General features: G+C 45.6%; 1 protein-coding gene across 3 annotated transcripts in view; it reads right to left on the reverse strand.

Moving 5' to 3' along the window:
- Positions 1-20,645, reverse strand: part of LOC147639665 (thiamine pyrophosphokinase 1-like) — a 61,029-nt gene that overhangs the window by 20,723 nt on the left and 19,661 nt on the right. The window lies entirely within an intron of this gene.

Consider the following 20,645-nt stretch of genomic DNA (forward strand, 5'->3'; position numbering starts at 1 on the left):
GACGAGGTGAAAGACTACGAGCCTTCGGAGTTAGGCTCCAATTTCTTAGCAGAATTGGGAGACGATTCACTGTCACTCTCTCCTCCAGCAGTACCACATATTTCACCAGCTTCTCCGCGCTACTCACTCTAGCAGATCCAACATGCCATCTATCTCAGAGGAGGAGGGCCAGCAACAAGACGAGCAAATGCAGGCCATTACATCATTACGCGAGCAGATGGAGACACTTCAGCAGACTTTTTCGACAAGTCTCTCTACCATCAACAGACGACTCGACCAGTTGTGCAGCGGCCTCATCCAGCGCGCACACCAGCCAGTGATCCACAACCATCTTCTTCAGAGACTTCGGTAGCAAAAAATGAAGATGAACCAGATCCAGTTGCCGAGGTAAACAATGTAGAACTCCAACTTCTTTATAAAATATTTACTACTGCACAAAAAAAGAAACTCGATGTCAAACTGCCTGCCCCTTATAATGGTCGCCGCGACAAGCGCGTGCTTGACCAATGGATATTCAAAATGGAGGTATATTTGACCAATGGATATTCAAAATGGAGGTATATTTGACCAATACCGATTTGGTCGAAAGCAAGAAGGTTGCTTTAGCCAGTTCACTACTCAAGGATACAGCACTTCTATGGTGGCAACGACGTGTTGCAAATGGTAAGCACACTCCTACTTGGGATAAATTCTGGCGCGCCCTCCGCAAGGCCGTTCAACCTGCCAGTGCGGACTACCATGCCCGGTCTGCTCTCCGCTGCCTGAGGCAAACAGGATCCTCAGCCGCATATATCACAGAGTTCCAACGTTTAACTCTGGAAATTGAGAGCCTCAGCCCCGCTGACAAGCTACACAGCTTCATCGATGGGCTTGAACCCAACTTACAGGAAGATGTGCAGAAGTTTAACCCTCTCACCATAGATGCTGCCATTGCCTATGTAGAGCGCCTTGGAGATCTACGACGACAACCCAGGACATCCTTCTTTGGCAATCGGTCCTCAAACAGTGCTCGTTTCTCCCAGCACAATCGCAGAGGAAATTTATCTCAACCTGAGTCTCCATATTCCCAATCCTCTGGTCAGCAATCTACTCGGCAACAACCCTTTCGGCCTAGATTTTCAGGTCAGGCAGCAGCCTCACAAACAGGATCCTCTTCCAACAACAACAATCGGAATCGAGGACGCAACTGGCAAGGTCGCCGACCCAACAATCGCTGCAATTTTCGCCGCGATACCTCAGCAGGTCAGCAAGCCTCTACATCGGCACCTTCAACCTCTCAAGACAACCCTCCAGGTCTTTGCACAATTTGCAATGGACCACACAGGTGGTATGTGTGCCCAAAGCGTAATTCTCGCCAAAATTCCAACATGGAATGTTTCCCAGAAGGTGAACATGAACATCATCATCCTTCTGCGCCAGAAAAAGGCAAGCAGGTGGTTCATGCAGTGCGAGTTTCTAAAGTTGTCAGTGCTTTAATGTTAAATGTCCACAACCATACTTCAATGCCTGTTAACCTTTCCAATCAAGTTTTGAGCTTATTGGGATTTATTGGCCAGCATCCTATCAATGTTCTTGTTGATAGTGGATGCTCAACTAATTTTGTGGGAACTACTCTCGTCAGCAAGTTGCGATTACCTACTCAGCAGAGTGCGGAAGCTTTCCAAGTGGAACTTGCAGATGGTTCTTTCCTGCATTGCAGCAAACGGATTCAGCAGTTGCATTTTCAGATTCAGGACTATCAAGATCAGCTGAATTTCTCTATTATGCCTTTGTCACGCTATGACATGATTCTTGGACAGTCTTGGTTATATGAGTATGATCCTTTGATCAGCTTTCGAGATCATTCCATTCGACTTTATCATAATCATCAAGAAATGGAATTACGAGGTCTGTTTAATTCTAAGCCGATTACTGTGGTTTCTGCTATGCAAGTCAAACGCTTAGTGCGTAAACGCGACAGCACTTCTGCCTTAGTTATGTTGCGAGAAGCAGAAGACAATACAGTTGACCAATCGGAATCCTCGCCATCAGATATTTCTTATTTACAGCAGCCCTTCTTTCAACCTTATAAGGATTTATTTCCTGACGAGCTGCCAACGACATTGCCTCCTCGACGTTCTGTAGATCATACGATTGATCTAATCCCTGGACAACCACCGCCAGTTCGAGCTCCTTATTGAGTTTCTTATTCAAAGTCTCAAGAAATTCAGAGACAATTGGCAGAGTTGTTGGATAAAGGTCATATACGTCCAAGCAAAAGTCCTTTTGGTGCTCCAGTTTTATTGGTCAAGAAGAAGGATGGATCTATGCGACTTTGCATTGATTATCGTGCCCTTAATAAGCAGACAATCAAGAATAAGTTTCCCTTGCCCTGCATCGATGAGCTCTTTGATCAGTGCTTGGTGCGAAGGTATTTTCGAAAATTGATCTGAAGTCAGGCTATCATCAAATCAGGATTCGAATTGGAGATGAGTATAAGACAGCTTTCAGAACAAAGTATGGACATTATGAATTTTTCGTCATTCCTTTTGGGTTAACCAATGCCCCAACGACTTTCACGACTTTGATGAATGACATCTTTGGTCCTTACTTGGATAAGTTTGTCATCGTTTATCTGGATGACATTTTGGTCTTCAGTAAGACTCTAGCAGATCACAAGCAGCAATGGTATTGCAGTTGATCCTAAGAAGATAAAGGTCATTGTTGATTGGCCTTTGCCACTTACAATTTCAGATGTGCGATCTTTCTTGGGATTAGCAAATTTTTACCACACCAAGGTTCACAAGTTCTCAGATATTGCTGCTCCTTTGACGGCCCTTACAAAGTTAGATAAATTGCACTGGTCACTTGAAGCTAAAAAGTTCTTTAATGATCTTAAGCATGCGTTGACAACTACGCCTGTTTTGGCTATTGCGGATCCAACTCAACCGTTTGACGTCATGACAGATGCTTCGGATAGAGCATCTGGAGGCGTTCTTATGCAGAATGATCGTGTTATTGCTTTTGATAGTCATAAATTTTCGGCTATTCAAATGCGATATCTCGTTTATGACAAGGAATTTTTGGCAATTGTTCATGCTTATAGAACGTGGAAGCATTATCTTCTTGGTGCAGATTCAGTGGTTAAGACAGATCATCAGTCTTTGACTTACATCTTTACTCAGCCAGTGATGAATCCTCGTCAAGGACGATGGGTTGAATTTTTGGCGAATTTTCCCATGGCGATACTCTATGTTCTTGGATTACAGAATGTGGTAGCAGATGCTTTGAGCCGCATGCCTCGAGCTACGAACTTTGCTATCTCAAATGTGCAGATGGAGATTCCTGCATGTTTTAAGCATGAGTATTTGACAGATAGAGACTTTGGAGATGTCTTTCGAGCTCTCAAATCTCTTCATCCTACTGTTGCAGAAATGAATATGTTTGCCGCATATACAATTGCAGATGATTTACTTTATTACTTAGATCGCATTTGTGTTCCTCACAATGCATCTTTGCGGAAACTCCTTATTCAAGAGCATCATGAAGTACCCTTTGCAGCTCATCCTGGAATTAACAAGACATATCGACTGTTATCAGCAACATACTTTTGGCCTCAGATGCAACAGGATGTTATTAAGTTTGTTAAAGCTTGTCACTCTTGTCGAATTATGAAAGCTTCACGACAACTTCCTCAAGGATTGCTTCAGCCTTTGCCAGTTCCTCAGGAAAGATGGAAAAGCATAAGCATGGATTTCATCACTACTTTGCCGCGTTCGCAGAAAGGCAATGCTCAAATTTTAGTAGTGGTTGATCGGTTTTCCAAAATGGCACATTTTATTCCTTGCAAGAAGACAGTTTCTGCTCCAGATCTTGCAGCGTTGTTCGTACAGCATATTTTCAGAATTCATGGATTGCCAAGATCTATTGTTTCTGACAGAGATCCGAAATTTACTGGACATTTTTGGACTTCCTTATTCAAATCTCTTGGTACGAATCTCTTGTTCAGTTCTGCTTATCATCCTCAGACAGACGGACAGACAGAAAGAGTAAATCAAATTTTGGAAGAAATGCTTAGACATTATATTCAGACAAGATTAGCTTCTTGGGAAGAATATTTGCCTCTTGTGGAGTTTGCTTATAATAATTCTCCGCATTCAGTCACTGGAATGACTCCTTTTCAAGCAGCATATGGTCACACTCCGCTTGTGCCTACAAACTTTGTTCTTCAACACAAGGTGGCATTAGCAAATCAGTTGATTCAAGAAATGCAAGATATTCTTGTACAAGTTCGAGACAAACTGGTTCATGTTCAGCAGAAATATCAAAAGTATGCGAATAAGCATAGAAGGCATACTGAGTTTCAAGAAGGTGACTTGGTTTTGCTTTATGTTGCACCGCATCGATATAAGACAGTATAGTCAGTCTTTCCGAAGTTGCGACCACGTTTCTATGGTCCATTTAAAGTTATAAAGAAGATTTCAGTTGTCAGTTATAAGTTGGATCTTCCACCATCTTGGGGAAAAATTCATCCGACATTTCACATCTCTTGGCTCAAGGAATACATACAAGGAGATTCATCTATTCCGGAGTTATCTTCTTATGTTCCTGAGATTGAAGATGATCACATTATTCTTGTTCCTGAGAAGATTCTTGACATTCGTCAGAAAGAAACAAGACGGAAAATTACTACAGAATTTCTTGTTAAGTGGATGGACTTGGATGAGTCAGATTCTACTTGGCAGACAGATGAAGAAATGCAACAATATCCTCAACTCCTCCAAGAATTCTTTGGCAGACGACAGACTCTCATTTAATCACATGGGTTTTATTTTAAATGGGAGGGAATGTCACGATTGTGACTTAGTTCATTATACATAGTCTCCTCATGATTACAGATACTGAAGTGACATGATTACAGAGGACCCCTACACTTGGATGGTCACGACTATTCGCTCTAGAGACGTGCCTCTTCATCAAGAGCCACACTCCTTCGACGACTGGTCACACCCCTTCGCTCTAAGGTTGCAACTCTTCACCCAATGGTTGCAGCTATTCATCCAAAGGATGTGTCTCTTCACCTAGAGTCATGACTATTGGTCATGGGATGTGTCTTTTCATTCGTGTCTCTTGGACTCCTATATAAGAAGCCTGTTGTATCACAGTTTCAATCAATCAATCAAACATCTGTGTTCAAGTCTCTCGAGTCTACTTTCAGTTTCAGTCTTAAGTACACAGATAGTGGATGAAATACTAAGTAATAACAATAATCCTCACACAGTTGCCCTCTCTCGGCATCTGAGAGATGGGGACGGACGACTCATTGATATTGTCACTCAATTCTGGCCCTTGGCTCGCATGGAGCCAGGGGGCCATAGTCACATGGAACGGGAATGGTTAGATGGAATGGGGGTTTGTTCTGGAACGGGAACGGGAACTCGGAAAGAAAATGGGAACGACACGTCATCACCATATGGCTACCATGTGCAAGCTAAGGAGATGGAAGGGCATATATTGCCAAGCCTTTTAGATGCAAGATCATACACCACTCTCATATGATATGATATGATCATAGAAAAATACAAAATTCTCATTTATTCAAAAATTAGACCCAAAGGCCTTTAGCCAAGGATACACATTTGCGGAATGGGAACAGGAACGACATGGGTTATGGAATGCGTTACCTCATTCCCCAAGCTATGGAACAGCGTTCCATGTTACTATGCATGGGGGCTCATGTCTTTGGAAGCAAGACGAAGCTCTGAGCCTACAGGCGGTCTTGTTCGTTTTCTTACATGTGGCAGCGACAGTCCCTTTGATGCCAGCATCAGCTACCTTCATTGCAAGGGATGGATCCCCGAGTACGCCCACAGCAGGGCTGGAGCAGAGTGGACCTTCATTGATGATAGGATCAGCGATCACTTGGCTCCCATTCAGCCATGCACAGATTGCGACTACTCTCCTTCCAAACCGACTTCCATAACCCTCCATGGAGTGGGTGCACCCAACAGGTCTCACTCCTCCCGTACATAGTTATGCAGATTATATCTTGGAACATTCCTGTGTCAAGGGCTCAGTAGCACCATTTGTCTCAGCAAGATGCACCTGGAGATGCGGGAAGATCTTGCCGGGCCGCAGCCACACTTTTTTGGTCGTCCGCTTTTGGTCCAAAGGACCAAGGGGTGTTTTCATCTCTACTTGTGAGCTCCCTTCAGCTCAGGACTCCGGCACCATAATTCAGGGGAGAGCTAACTGGGTAAGCATCAGGATTGGTGTCACTGCCCTGTGTATTTTTGGCAATTCGCCACATATAGTGTATCCCTAGCTCTGTGCTTGTAAACCCTAACCCTAACCCTAGGGGACCTGGAGGGTGTGAGAAGTACCAGTGAACATTGGGCATGGTGGTCAGTGTGAAGGACATTTGTTAAATGTTCATACTTGGGGTCAAAGGTGACTCTAGGTATTAATAAGGCTCTTTTTCATAACCCCATGTTGGGGGGGGGGGGGAGAGAGAGAGAGAGAGAGAGAGAGAGGGACAAAGGTCTAAAACCAATAAAATGAGAAACTCCCTTTTTGGGATGGATCGTGGCCCTTGGGGGTGGGGTTACTCTTTTTTTAGCGGGGCTCCACTTTGGGAGAAGTCGGGCGGCTACAGCCACACACACACTTAGCAAAACTAGTGGGCTGGACTGCAGGTGGCGCTGGATAGAGGAGCAGGTTTTCTCACGCGCACTCTAGCTCCCTCTTTGTTTGCTTTCTTTGCTAATTTACAGCCGCGTTAGTGCGACAATTAGTTTACCGCACTTTGGTTTTTAGTGAAGGCCAGTTCCAAGGTTCCGTTGCTGGGACCATCACCAACTTTCCTAAGGGGGTGAGCTCGTGGTTGTCTCAAGGAAAGTCGCTGCTTTAAATTTCAACAAGATGTCTCATCAAGAGGAAGACTATGACTATGAGGAAGAGAAAGAGCAAGAGACCACTCCTAAGAGAACCGAATCTGAGTATATACATGCAGAAGAATAGGAATAGTCATGTCTACGTGGCATCGGATTAACGTGTGCACATGACATAAAGCCACTTCCTTACAATAATCTAACACCTTTGGGTAAGGAAATCCGCGAAGGATTATAAAGAAGGGGGAGCTGCAATGAAATTTGACACATTCAGTGGGGCAAAAGATAGGCTCAAGGCTCTTACCTTTTTACAGCAGTTTGATGCTGCTTTTTTTAGTGGCAATTACACTGAGTCCTCAACAGTGAGAAAAGCTGTGACTTTTCTCAAGGGAAATGCATTGCAGTGGTGGTCCACTCTTCTCTTGCAGGGCATACCACCATCTACTTGGGTACATTTTAAACAGGTGCTCACATCTACATTTGAGGTGGATGTAATGACAGCGTGGCATAAGTTGATGCATTGAAGTGTAAGAATCTGGAGGATTATAATAAGAAGTTTTGGGAAGCTTTACTCCCAGTTACTTCTTATCGTGCAGTGCCACTGTCTGAGCAGGTTAAGAAGTATTGTTGTGGGTTGCCCAAGAAAGTGCGTGACTATTGCATTAAGACCCAAGTAACAAATATGTCGCAGAAGACAAAGAATGCCATAGCAATATCATGCTTTGACAAAGAAGGGAACTGTGTTCCGATGGGCTGATCGGAAAATTGTAGCCTTTAAGAAGCTTAAGGAAACGCTTACTTTGATTGGTGCTAGCGGATCTCTGAAAAGCTTTTGTTGTCCAATGTGATGTATGTGGGAACAACATTGGGACAGTTCTCATGCAGGAAGGACGTGATAGCCTATGAGAGTCACATATTGCAGGGTGCCAAGAAGCATTTACAGGTCTATGAGAGAGATGTTGGCTGTAATTCATGCTCTTTCTACATGGAAACACTATTTGCTTGGGGCTGATTTCACTGTGTAGACAGATCATCAGACCTTGCGTTATTTCCTCACGCAAACTAAGCTTTCTGAGAAGCATATGAGATGGGCTAACTTTTTGTCTATGTTCCACTTTCAAATTGTGCATGTGAAAGGCAAAAAGAATGTTGTAGTAGCTGCTTTGTCATGGAAGCCACAGGTCTCAGCAGTTTCGCTTGCTTATCATCATGAGCTTGATGAGATGAAAGAGCAGTATACGCAGGATGAGGACTTTGGCAAGGTCTATGATCAGGTGTCTGAGAATTAGCGGCACGATCATTATACTCTCAAGGATGGCTTTTTGTTAATGCATGGTAGACTATGTTACCAAGCAATTATAGCTCAAGGTTATGATTGAAAGTCATGCTCTACTGTATGCAGGTCATAGGGACATTCAGGCCACGGTAAAGGCAGTTCAGGCTTTCTTTTATTGGCCGACCTTGAAAAGGGATGTTGATGCTTTTGCTAGGGCATGCATCATATGCCAGAAGGTGAAGTTTGACCGTCAGAAGACACCAGGGTTACTTTAGCCTTTACCTATTCCAGATAGACCATGGGAGAGCATTGCCATGGATTTTATTTTTTATTTTCCGAGGACACAAACGGGGAATGATGGCATTTGGACTATCATATGCACGTTCAGTAAGCAGGCTCATTTCATTCCTATGCATAAGAAGATCAAAGCAGATCACATGGTGTTGTTCATGGCGAACATCTTCAAGTATCATGGTATGCCTTCATCTATCATCAATGAGACCATGATCCACGAATGACGAGTTTATTTTGGAGAGGATTGTTTGACAACATGGGTACAACTCTCAAGTTTTCATCATCGTTTCATCCACAGACCATAGTAGCAGGGGAACCCCGTTTCCCCCCATTGGGAACGGTGGAATGCGTTCCCCCATTGCGTGGACCAGTGGAACGCTGGAAACGTATGGTGGAACGTGGAGGTGGTCGAAAAAAGGTGGAACGGCAGGGAACGTTGGTGGAACGGTAGGTGGAACGGGCCAGGGAACGCTAGCCTGCCGTTCCCCCACGTGGGAACGTGCCCCAGCCCTTGCACTGTGCAGACTACAGTCATCTAAAAGGCAAGGCAACAAGAAGCTTTTCTCTTTCTTCTCTCTCTCTCTTTTTGTTTGAACTTTGAACTTTTGGTGTTTTAAAAATTACCTATGGTGAATCACAATCTGGACTGCACACTGCACAGTGCACAATCTCTCCCCATTAAACAGAAGAAAAAAAAGGACTCATTTCTCTGGAATGGTTAACTTTGAAAGCCTATTCAACTTTTTGCCCGAATTTGCAGACATCATGGCTTACTCGGGTTCAAAGCGATCAGCTTCGAATGCTACTTGGTGGGACGAGGTTGAAAGGCTAGAAAGGTATTCATCTAAGGGAGGTGCAACACGATGGAAATGCAAGCAATGTAACAAAGAGAAGTCAGGAGGAGCAAACCGTGTGAGAGCACATCTATGCCATGTGAACAATGAAAAAGCACAAGTGAACAAATGCCCAGGGACAACACCTGAAATGCGTAGAGAGCTTTTGGCAAAGTACCCAAGTGAAGAGGAGAAAGCATGTGCACGAAAGAAACCGGCAATTGATGCATCTTACTTCAGTAGACAAGGGGAAGATGTACACTTGGGAGATGGACAACAGTATGGAGGACTTGGGAGCTTTGCATTTTCCCAAGATTCGCAGTCTATGGGTGCAAGTTCCGGCAAGCAGCAAACCTTGGGAGCAGCTTGGGATCCCCGCAAGAAAGAGAGGGTAGATGCAGCTGTTGCAAGGTTCTTTTATCATGATCATGTAGCATTCAATGTTGCCAGGTCTCCATATTTCATTGAAATGGTCCAGGAGATTGCACGGTATGGCCCAACATACAAGCCTCCTTCATATGAGACCATACGCACCACCTTGTTGCAAAAGGAGAAAGCTGCAATTGAATGTGCTTTAGAGTCTGTGCATGAAAGTTGGGCAAAGAATGGTGTGTCACTTATTGCAGATGGTTGGAGTGACACTCGAAAAAGGTCCATTCATGGCATGGTTGCTTATTCTCGAGGAAGAATGCAATTCATTTCCTCACATGATGCTTCTGGGACTGGAAAAACTGCAGATCAGCTTGTGGAAGAGTGGGCCGAAGGTATTGAGAAAGTTGGACCAGAGAATGTTATTCAGTTCTTAGCTGATGGTGAGGCAACAAATAGAGCAGCTGGTCTTAAGCTTGAAGACAGGTATCCGCATATCACATTCAGTCCATGCTTTGCTCATTGTTTGAGCAACTTATTGAAGGATGTTGGCAGCTTGCCATGGGTTGATCCACACATTCAAAAAGGCAAGGAGATAATAAGCTTCATTCAAAACCATCAGTTTATTTTGAATGAATTCCGCAAGAGATCGGCCAAAAAGGATCTCTTGAAGTACTCAGAGACACGCTTTGGTTATAACTTTCTCATGATGAAGAGGTTATCCAAAGTGCAATTACCTTTGAAGCAGTTGGTTGTATGCAATGAGTGGATGGGATGGGCACTTTCTCGCTCAAGAGACGGCATAGAGGTTGCAAGAACCATACAAGACTTCACATTTTGGGATGAAGTCAATACTATCAATGCTATGATGAAGCCGATCATGCGCTTGATGCGGATTGCAGATGGACGCGAGCCATGCATTGGCAAGGTTTATGAGGGGGCTGACCGAATGATCGAGAAAATAGGGGAAATGGGCTTGTCTGATGAGAAATATGCAGAGGTTCGAGAATTATGTGAAGCACGATGGAATGGTTATCATTCTCCTATGCATGCTGCAGCGTATGTCTTGGATCCCGAGTTCCAAGGATGTGGACAAGAGGCCGATGATGAGGTGATGGATGGTTGGGAGACAGTGCTTTCTAGGCAGGTTCGTGATGCAGATAAACGAAGGTTGGTGAAAGACCAACTTGGATTTTATCGCAGCAAGTTGGGAAGGTTTGGATCGGCTGATGCTCAGAGAGATAGGTTTAAGATAGGGGCTGCTTTATGGTGGGAGGATTATGGGGCTCGTACACCACAGCTTCAATCATTGGCAGTAAGGATCTTGTCTCAAGGTGCAAGCTCCTCTCCGATTGAGCAGCTATGGAGTGTGTTCGGCCATGTTGCATCCAAGAAGAGGAACAAATTTGGGACAAAACAAGTCAATGACTTGATTTTTGTAAGTGCTAATTTGCGCTTGCTTGGTGATATGGCATCTCCCAAACCAGAGAAGTTTATATTGCTTGATGAGGAGTCCTCGGATGATGAGGAGACACATAGACTTGCAGATCCTGGTCAGGATGGGATTGAAGATTTGGATGCTGCAGATGTTGGTCTTGATGATATGGCTTTCTTGGATGACATAGATGATAGTCTCCTTGATGGCATCACTGGCAGTAGCCATGCATGATATCTCCTTACTATTTGCAATGTGCATGTCACCTTGAGGCTTGGACTTTGGACTTGGATTGTTTCTTTTATCTAGGCTGTGCCATGTGGGCCACATTTTGTGCTTTTTGTCACTTATGTCATGTATGATGTGGGCTAATTTATTTTGACTTGTGAGATCTGTTCAGTGTTAGTATCTAGCCATGCAAATTATGGTGCACTAGACTTTAGTGTGTCTCTGATTTGGTTATATAAATGAGCATTGTATGTTAAGATTTATCGTCATTTCTAGGAATTATCTAGGTCGTTCCCTGTTTCCGTTCCCCCTCGTTCCCGTTCCCCCTTTTTCTCGTTCCCGTTCCCTTGGTGGTGCTTTCGTTCCGTTCCCGTTCCCGTTCCGTTGCTACTATGCCACAGACAGATGGGCAGTCAGAAGAGGCCAATTCCACAGTGTTAGATCTTCTCAAGTTCTATGTGTCAGAGCACAAGGAACAATGGGAAAAGTATCTTTATTTGGTGGAGTTCGCTTATAACAACACCATTCATACCTCAACGGGCAAGGCGCCTTTTGAGATCGTGGAAGGAGGAAAGAAGGTACCACCCATTTTGCACACAAAGGATAAGATCTTTCAGGCTGACCAGTATGTGGAGAGTATGGATGAAGCTTACAGGAGAGTTAAGTTGGCACTCCAAAGAACTCACCAAAAGCAAAAGAAGACAGCAGACCGTCAAGCATGCATTAGAGTTTGTAGTGGGTGCTGGGTTATTTTGCATTTTGAGAAAGCCAAGCTCAAGAAGATTAAGGGTAAAGAGCGCTTATTCCTTAAGTTGAGCATGCACTACTATGGACTTTTTAGGTATTGGAAAAGATCGGTGAGGTGGCCTATCGTTTGAAGCCACCAGATCACTGAAGGATTCACAATGCATTTCATGTGAGTCTTCTTAGACCTTTCCGAGGGGATGTGCCTGAGGATGTATCAAATGAGGCTTAGCCGGAAGTGGAGGAACTTGCTGAGATTCTTATTCCCGAGCAGATACTGGCACACAAGAAAAGAAAGGTACGAGGTAAAGTTTCTCGTCGCTATCTTGTGAAGTTCAAAAACTATTTACCGATGGATTCGAAGTGGATGGAGGATGGTGACTTAGCAGATTCACCTCAGGTATTGCAACTTTATCTTGATGCCTTCGAGTTAGAGCCAACTCTTGCTACAACTCATTCAAGTTCAACAGAGCATAAGTTTGGAGCATTGCCTGATGCTCAAGAGGAGGGTAGCACCTCCGCTCCCTTGTTACATACAGAGGTCACTTGGTGGAGCTTTTGTCTTACCCGACGGTACTGACAACTAAACTGACAGTACATCTGCTTATGGGACTTCTATGATATATGTGTATTAGTCACATTGGATGCTGTGGTTATATATGGTTCACAGTGGTATACAACTTGGACTATTACTACACCATTGGTTTGCAATGAATGTTGCAACATATGTATGGCTGAGAGAGATTGGGACGCTGATCTTGCCATATTGTAGTTTTCACTTTCTTTTGGATCACATGGCTGATATTTCGATCTATGGGCAGCCTTCATTATCAGTGTGATTCCACTTTGATGTCTTGCTATATCACCAGGATGCAATCGAGGACGTTTGCCATTTTTCAAGAGGGGGGTATGTCACGGCACTGTGTATTTTTGGCAATTCGTGACATACAGTGTATCCCTGGCTCTATGCTTGTAAACCCTAACCTTAACCCTAGGTGTCACGTAGGCTGTAATGCCTGTGACCGACGGCAGACTAGATGGCCAGACGGGGCTTTAGCGTCAACGCCTCGGCCAGAGCGCCGAAGACGTGGCCATCCGGAGTTCAATGGGAGAGGACGCCCATGCAGAGTCATGGGCGGCCAGGCTAGTGTGGACGGCAGGCCACACACTATATAGCCTGGGGGATGAGGGGCAATCCTCATTCTTCCTCTGTGGCTGGGTGGTGAGCCAGAGGCCGTCCCCTCCTGTGGTAGCACCCGTAGTGGAGCTACGGTGATCTAACATTGGTATCAGAGCTTGGCGTCGGGATCGCGAGTGGTGTGCGAAGCGGGCCGAGCCGTTTAATGATTGGCTCTCAATCAAATTTGGGAAGATAACCTTATCCCAAAGGTCCTACAGCAAGAAGTCGTGGAGAAGAAGACTGGAAGAAAGGTTTTCCTCTCTCTCTCTCTCTCTCTCTCTCTCTCTCTCTCTCTCTCTCTCTCTCTCTCTCTCCGTTGCACACACCCAAGCCTCCATTGCAGGTAAGCAACTTCTGTGTTTTTTTTTGCTTTGGAGCTTGTCAATTTGTGTTTAATTCTCTGGAAGAGAAAAAATCGACTGTGCATTCAACGGGAGAAGAGGTTGACTTGCACGCGTTGGTCGACTGGGTAATAGCCCACTATGTGTGGGAGGAAATACGACCAGCCAAGGGGAAGACGGAGCTCTCTAGCTGGAGAATAGTCACACCCACAGCCACAGCCAGCTGCCCAGCGGGCGGCCTGCCTGGTGCAGCCGACGGCCAGCCCACAGGCAACCAGCCAGGCCAGCGTCGGCGGCCTGCCCACAGGCGGCCAGCAAGGCCAACGCAGCCGGCGGCCAGCCAGGCTAGCGCCGGCTCAGCCAGCCCACAGGTGGCCAACCTTTCCCTGCAGTGGGGGGGACCGCGTGTCAGGTGAATTTTTATTTTGTTTGTTTTTTTTATCCAACGAACACCTCTCTCCCGTCAGTGGAGGGATAATCCAGGGTGGTTCAGGCACAAGTTCCTGCGGGGAATAATTTTTTTATGAGTTGCAGGCACCTTTCTCTCGGATCGGAGCATCCCGGAGTAGCGATGCTTGTAGAGGCTCGCAGCACAACACAAATCGGCAGTCGACAACAGTCGCAGGCGACCGTAAGGGGGGTGACTATTCTCTCCACTGCTCATTTTATTAGCGTTTTTTTTGTAATTTCCGAGTTCTCGCATTTTTATTTGTGCAAGAATTAAAATATGTCTACTAGGCGTAGTGTGTCCCCACTGCCTTCTACTTCTCGAGGGTTTTCAGGTCTCTTATCCTCGGTCGCGGGTTTGACCCCGACCGAATTGTAAGGCCGTATACGCCCAACCGTTGTCCGGTCCGGAGTGCGCTCGTCGATCACGTGTGATCCGCCAACGCCCTCCTCGTCTGTTGACCTCGCCTTAGGACCCAGCGAGCCTGCAGCGGCCGCAGTAGCAGCTGACTCCTTTCTGGCCGATGAGCCAGATGACATGAACACCGACGTCGTCGAGGGGACCGAGGAGGACCTCTTGGAAGATGACGACGACGATTATGACCTATTGGACCCTGCCGACGTCCTGATAGAGATAGGGCTCTCTAGTGGACTTTTTAAATATCTTATTGCAAAACTGAATAATATGGGTAAAGTCCAAGCTGACTTAGTCACGATGCTACAGAGCATCTCCACACGGTTAGACGCACTGACAGCCGCCTCGGCTAGTACTCCGACTCCTCGTGATAGACGAGCTCCTGCGGCACGGGTGAGCGTAGCCTCGCCAGTGGTTGTTGCAAGAGTACAAGCCGATGCGCCTGCGAGGCCGTCTGTAGAGACAGCTTCGTCGTTATTGAAAGACTTGAAGCCGCTTAGTTTTGGTGGCGAGGAGAAGGAGAGAAACAAGGACTCGGTCAACATGTTTCTAGCGAAGTGGTCAGACTTGCACGCGATGCGACAGCAACCTAACCGGGTGCAGCCCGTAGAGGCTAGCCTCTCATTAACCGGCAAAGCGTACAAGTGGTGGATGAGTTTGACAACTCGTCCTGCCACTTGGACAGAGTTTGAAACGATGTTTCGAAAAGAGTTTTTGCCTGTTAATGAGGTGGAGAGAAGCTGGGAGTTATGGGACAAGTGCTCGATGGAGAACAAATCCCTGACTCAATACATCTCACACTATAGGGAGATAGTACTCAAGCTAAAGGGGATCGATGAATTCCACACATTGCGAGGCTTTAAAAGAGACCTCAAAGATGATTACCTTGAGTACGTAGAGCCCTTACAGCCTAAAGACTTAGCAGAGGCAATTAAGTATGCGCAGATATTTGATAACATCAAGCGTCGTAGTGCGCGTGGTGGTTCGAGCAGGGCCAAGGGTAGTGAGAAGGTAGGTCATGCCTTAAAAGAAAAGGGTTCCGCAGTGATAAGCAAGGGGATAGAATGGACGAGGGAGGACAGGGTAGTCATTGGGAGGACAGGGTAGTCATTGGTCTAAAAAACCGTGACCATCCAGGAAGAAAAAAGACAGCGAAGTCCAAAAAAAAGAGGAGTATATTAAAGCGCGAAAGGAAAATCGCTGCTTTAATTGCAACGATGTAGGGCACACGAAGACTGAGTGTCCAAAGCTTAAAGCCAACACGAGCGGCAACGAGCCCAAAAGAGATGGTAAATCCTCTAGGCAGTTGTATACAGTCCCTCTCAGTTCCGCAGAGTTCAGAGAGGTGACAGTGTGTCATTGTGATGAGCATCACGCTTGTTCAGTGACACCAGCGATGTGGCAGCCTACTGTAGGTCCGCATGACATGGTGCGCATGTATGGCACCATAGGTGGCCGTAGAGTCACAGTTTTTATCGATGATGGAGCTAGCCACATCTTGAACTACTCGTTAGTCAAGAAGTTGGGGTTGACTGGACCCAGAGCGATCATGAGTATACTGTTGGCCTAGCCAACGGGTATGACAAAACGTTATGGAATACCGTAGTATTGGGGGTCCCATTATCTATGCAGGACTGCGAGGCTCCGCTTGACTTTCAGGTCATGCACTTAGCCAGAGCAAACGTATATCTAGGCAGGGAGTGGTTGTATGTCTTGGGCCCTAGTCTAGCTCGGAGTTACCTACATAACACGCTACGTTTTGAGCATGGAGGTAGAGTCATTACCCTGCAAGGCGACCGTACTGTCCCCGCCACACCACTTATTTTCTCCATGGAGCTGTGCACAGTGGTCCGCAGAGGCCAGATAGCAGAGGTATATGCTTGTTACCCTCTTTTAAATTCTGTTTCCGTAGATGAAACTGTAGATGATGTTTGCGTAGACAAACAAGGAAAACAAAATAGCCTTGGACGAGACCCACTGTTTGAAAACCTTTTTTGGCATGCATGCGATTCAAACAAGAAAAAATCCAAGGCAAAAGAGACATTAAAGAAAAAGTACATAGATACTTTAATGAATTTACTAGAGGAATTTCACGATGTTTTTCCTGATGATTTACCAGATGGCTTACCACCATCTACAGAAGTAGACCATGGCATCGAAGTTATGCCAGGATCAAAACCTATAAGCAAACTTGCTTATAGATTAAGCCACTCCGAGGCACAGGAGGTGAAAAAACAACTGACGGAATATTTGAACAAAGGCTTTATTCGGCCTAGTTCAAGTCCGTGTGGGCATCGCCTATTCTTCTGGTAAAGAAGAAAGACGGATCTATGCGGATGTGCATAGACTATAGGGCTCTTAATCAGATAACGATTAAGAACAAGTATCCGATGTGCATAGACTATAGGGCTCTTAATCAGATAACGATTAAGAACAAGTATCCGATGCCACGCATGGATGAGTTGTTTGATCAACTCTATGGATCGAGATACTTTACAAAAGTCGACCTGAGATTAGGGTATCATCAGGTTAGAATTAAAGCAGAAGATGTTGCGAAGACAGCATTTAGGATCCGTTTCGGGCATTTTGAGTTTTTGGTTATGCCATTTGGGCTAACCAATGCTCCAGCGACGTTTATGACGCTGATGGACAGCATTTTACGTCCATATCTGGAAAAATTCGTAGTAGTTTTCCTAGATGATATTCTTGTGTACAGTAAGACACAGAAAGAACACATAGAGCATTTGCGTCTAGTGTTCGAGTTGTTGCAAGAGCACAAACTATGATCTTGGGACGCTGATCTTACCATATTGTAGTTTTCACTTTCTTTTGGATCACATGGCTGATATTTTGATCTATGGGCAACCTTCATTATGAGTACCAAGATGCAATCGAGGACGTTTGCCATTTTTCAAGAGGGGGGTATGTCATGGCCCTGTGTATTTTTGGCAATTCGTGACATACAGTGTATCCCTGGCTCTATGCTTGTAAACCCTAACCCTAACCCTAGGGGACCTGGAGGGTGTGGGAAGAGCCAATGAACATTGGACATGGTGGTCAATGTGCAGGACATTTGTTAAATGTTCATACTTGGGGTCAAAGGTGACTCTAGGTATTAACAAGGCTCCTTTTCATAACCCCGTGTGTGTGTGTGGGGGGGGGGGAGGGGCACCGGGGAGGGGACAGCGGCTAGGGGTAACAAAGTCTTAAAACCAATAAAATGAGAAACTCCCGTTTTGGGATGGATTGTGGCCCTTGGGGGTGGGGTTACTCTTTTTTTGGCTGGGCTCCACTTTGGGAGGAGTCGGGCGACTGCAGCCACACACACACACGTGCACTTTCTCTCTCTCTCTTGGCAAAACCGGTGGGCTGGACTCCAGGTGATGCTGGATAGAGGAGCAGGTTTTCTCACGTGCACTCTAACACCCTCTTTGTTTGCTTTCTTTGCTGATTTACAGCCGTGTTAGTGCGACAGTTAGTCTACCGCACTTTGGTTTTTACCGAAGGCTGGTTTCAATTGGGGAGGACCCGGTGGGCCTCCTCAATATTTATGCGCCCAAAATGGTGAAGGCTTTTATCAATCATCACTGAGTCCTACAATTTTTCTCTCCTCTCTCTCCCCCCTTTTCTCCAACTCTCTCATGAGAACACCAAACCGGGTTATCCGGTTAGATCTTCTCAGCCTCTACACCCATTGCACATGGATCACACCTTCGGAGCTCCCACCGAAGCTGCACTTTTATAGAGATCGCTTCCTCACGCTCACTGAGGATGGATTCATCTAGCAACCGGGCTACCGAAGTGTTCACATGTCCCATGCCATGCAGATTGGCCAAATACGGGTTTCTTCCACTACCTTAGAGTAGAGACAGGGAGAGCTAAGTACGTTTTTAGAGCCAGGGAGCTCATACAAAAACCTAGGGAGAGAGGATCTACCGGTTTTGCCACATAGAGGTTGAAACAAAGGAGCATTACATATGTCGCTGCCCAATATACTATGAGATCCGCGGGAGGTTTTATTATCTGTTCCATGAGGGATTTGGCCCACTTTCCACGATCTTTGACTTCCCGGACCAACGCTGCCTTCCTGCTCCAAGTTTGCTAAGAACACTTTCTTGAGAGAGCTTCGGCCCCAGCCACCCCGACACCTCTCTTGCCAACCAATCATCACAAGCTTCTTTCGGACCCAGATGGAGGACACCCATACACTGGATCCCGTGGAACCACTACGGACCCACCTCGCTCGAGAGGAGTCACCTCAGACCCAACCTCCACATTCCAACCTGCCCACCACCCCTACCTGCACTCCCCCCCACGTTGGCCACAATCCCCTCATCAGCTCTAGATCTAGCACATGCTCTGAAACCGGCCTTTGATAGAAACCAGAGTGCGGTAGACTAGCAGTCACCCGTCCACTTGTAGTCTAGATATGAAAACAGAAAAGATTGGGGCTAGAGTGCCCAAATTTGAAAACAAAGCGACACCTGTTGGCCCCAAAGCTTGGCGCCCCTTGCGGTATTTCTTTATTCAATTCCAAAAGTATGAAAGGCTGAGTACAATAAAAATCAGCCAAGAGATTACACCTGTATGTCCAATCTGACGGCCCACAATACCTCTCAGCACAGAGGATCCACGCACACAGATCTGTGTTTCAAATAACACACTGTGCCTCCCTCTGATCAACCAAGACCACTAAGCAGGGCAGCTATGAGCATACATCTGGCATAACTCAAGCACATGATTCAACATCTCAGCTCATACATACATGTACTGTTCAACCTCTGTCTCAACCCTTGTCAATCTGCCATACCCCTCCTCTCACAAGGGGCCAGATAACTCAAATCTGCAACAGACATCAAGCAGTAGAAAGAGAGATAGATGAACAAATGCGGAGCTTACCAAAATCAGCCCGTGTATTTGCACTGGAGGAAGCAACGATACCAATCTATACTTGCAGACATTTGTTTCCACAACCCTGCTTCACATGTGTATGTACTTGTCTGTGCCCTCCTCCATGCATCAAACTCTGTGCTGTACTTGACTGTACAAATAGGTTGTAAAAAGTGACCTCATTAGGCACATTACCACTCAACAACCGCAATGTAGTCCCAAATGTCTGATAAGAGTCCAACAAATTACGCAAGACTATCTGAACAAGATAGCCATCAGTCAAGACCTCATCAATATCAATGAGCTGCTCTCGAAGATCTTTAACATGTATAAGGTACTGATCGATAGAGTCACCTTTAAGCATGCGGTCAGACTCAAGCTTGCCTCGAAGGTAAGCTACATGAGCCTCATTGCGACCTAAATACAACTCCGCCAAGGTATCCCAAGCACCCTTAGCGGTGGTGTAGGAATGAATGTGCAGAATGATGTGCCTGCGACATGAGAGAGCAATCAACGCATGGGCCTGAGCATCCCTGGCATCCCAAGCATACTGTTGTTGGATAGGAGGACGACGAGAAGGTTGACTTGCAAGAGAGTGAGCAGGAATCACTTCACCTTCCGTTGGAGCAAGTGCGAGAGGACACTTCTGAGTGCCATCCACATATAGCCATACATTCTTGGCAACCAATACATGACGCATCATATAAGCCCACATAGGGAAGTTATCCCCATTGAGTTTATCCTGGTAACATGCCAAAAAGATCATTATTATTGCCGGCCATGGCAACATAACAAAAAAATGACAAGAGAAATAACTCAGCAAGACTGCAAATGAGTTAATCTGCCACAAATCAATGGCTGCAATCCACTGGAATACCTGTAAACCTGTAGGAATGCGGGAGAGTAAACAAAGGGAAAACGAATGGACTAAAAGGGAACTCTTTCATCACAAGAAATACATATACCCGTCTCAAATTCTGCAAATGTGTTGCATTGTCAAGGTGTCCACAATGGCATACATGTAATGTAGAAACCCACAAATGTATACATATGCCATGAAAAGCATTGTCAGCTAACCCTAAGACCTATGAAAAAACTGGGGAAAACCCCCAATGTCAAATCAATGTCCCTGAAACACCTGTAGAAATTGGGAAAATGCCCCAATATCGGAGAAAACCACCTGTAAGTCCCAGTACCTGCACCTATGAATCTGACCAACGGCTAAAAATCCCCAAAACTGAGTACAATGTACTGTGATGTCTGTGAAATCAAAAGGAAAAGGACCAAAAGCTGCAAATTTAGGCTTAATGTTGAATTGCCCCAA

The sequence above is a fragment of the Cibotium barometz genome, chromosome 3 (assembly GCF_041138505.1).
Source record: "Cibotium barometz isolate CiBa-2024 chromosome 3, ASM4113850v1, whole genome shotgun sequence".
Classification (NCBI taxonomy): domain Eukaryota; kingdom Viridiplantae; phylum Streptophyta; class Polypodiopsida; order Cyatheales; family Cibotiaceae; genus Cibotium; species Cibotium barometz.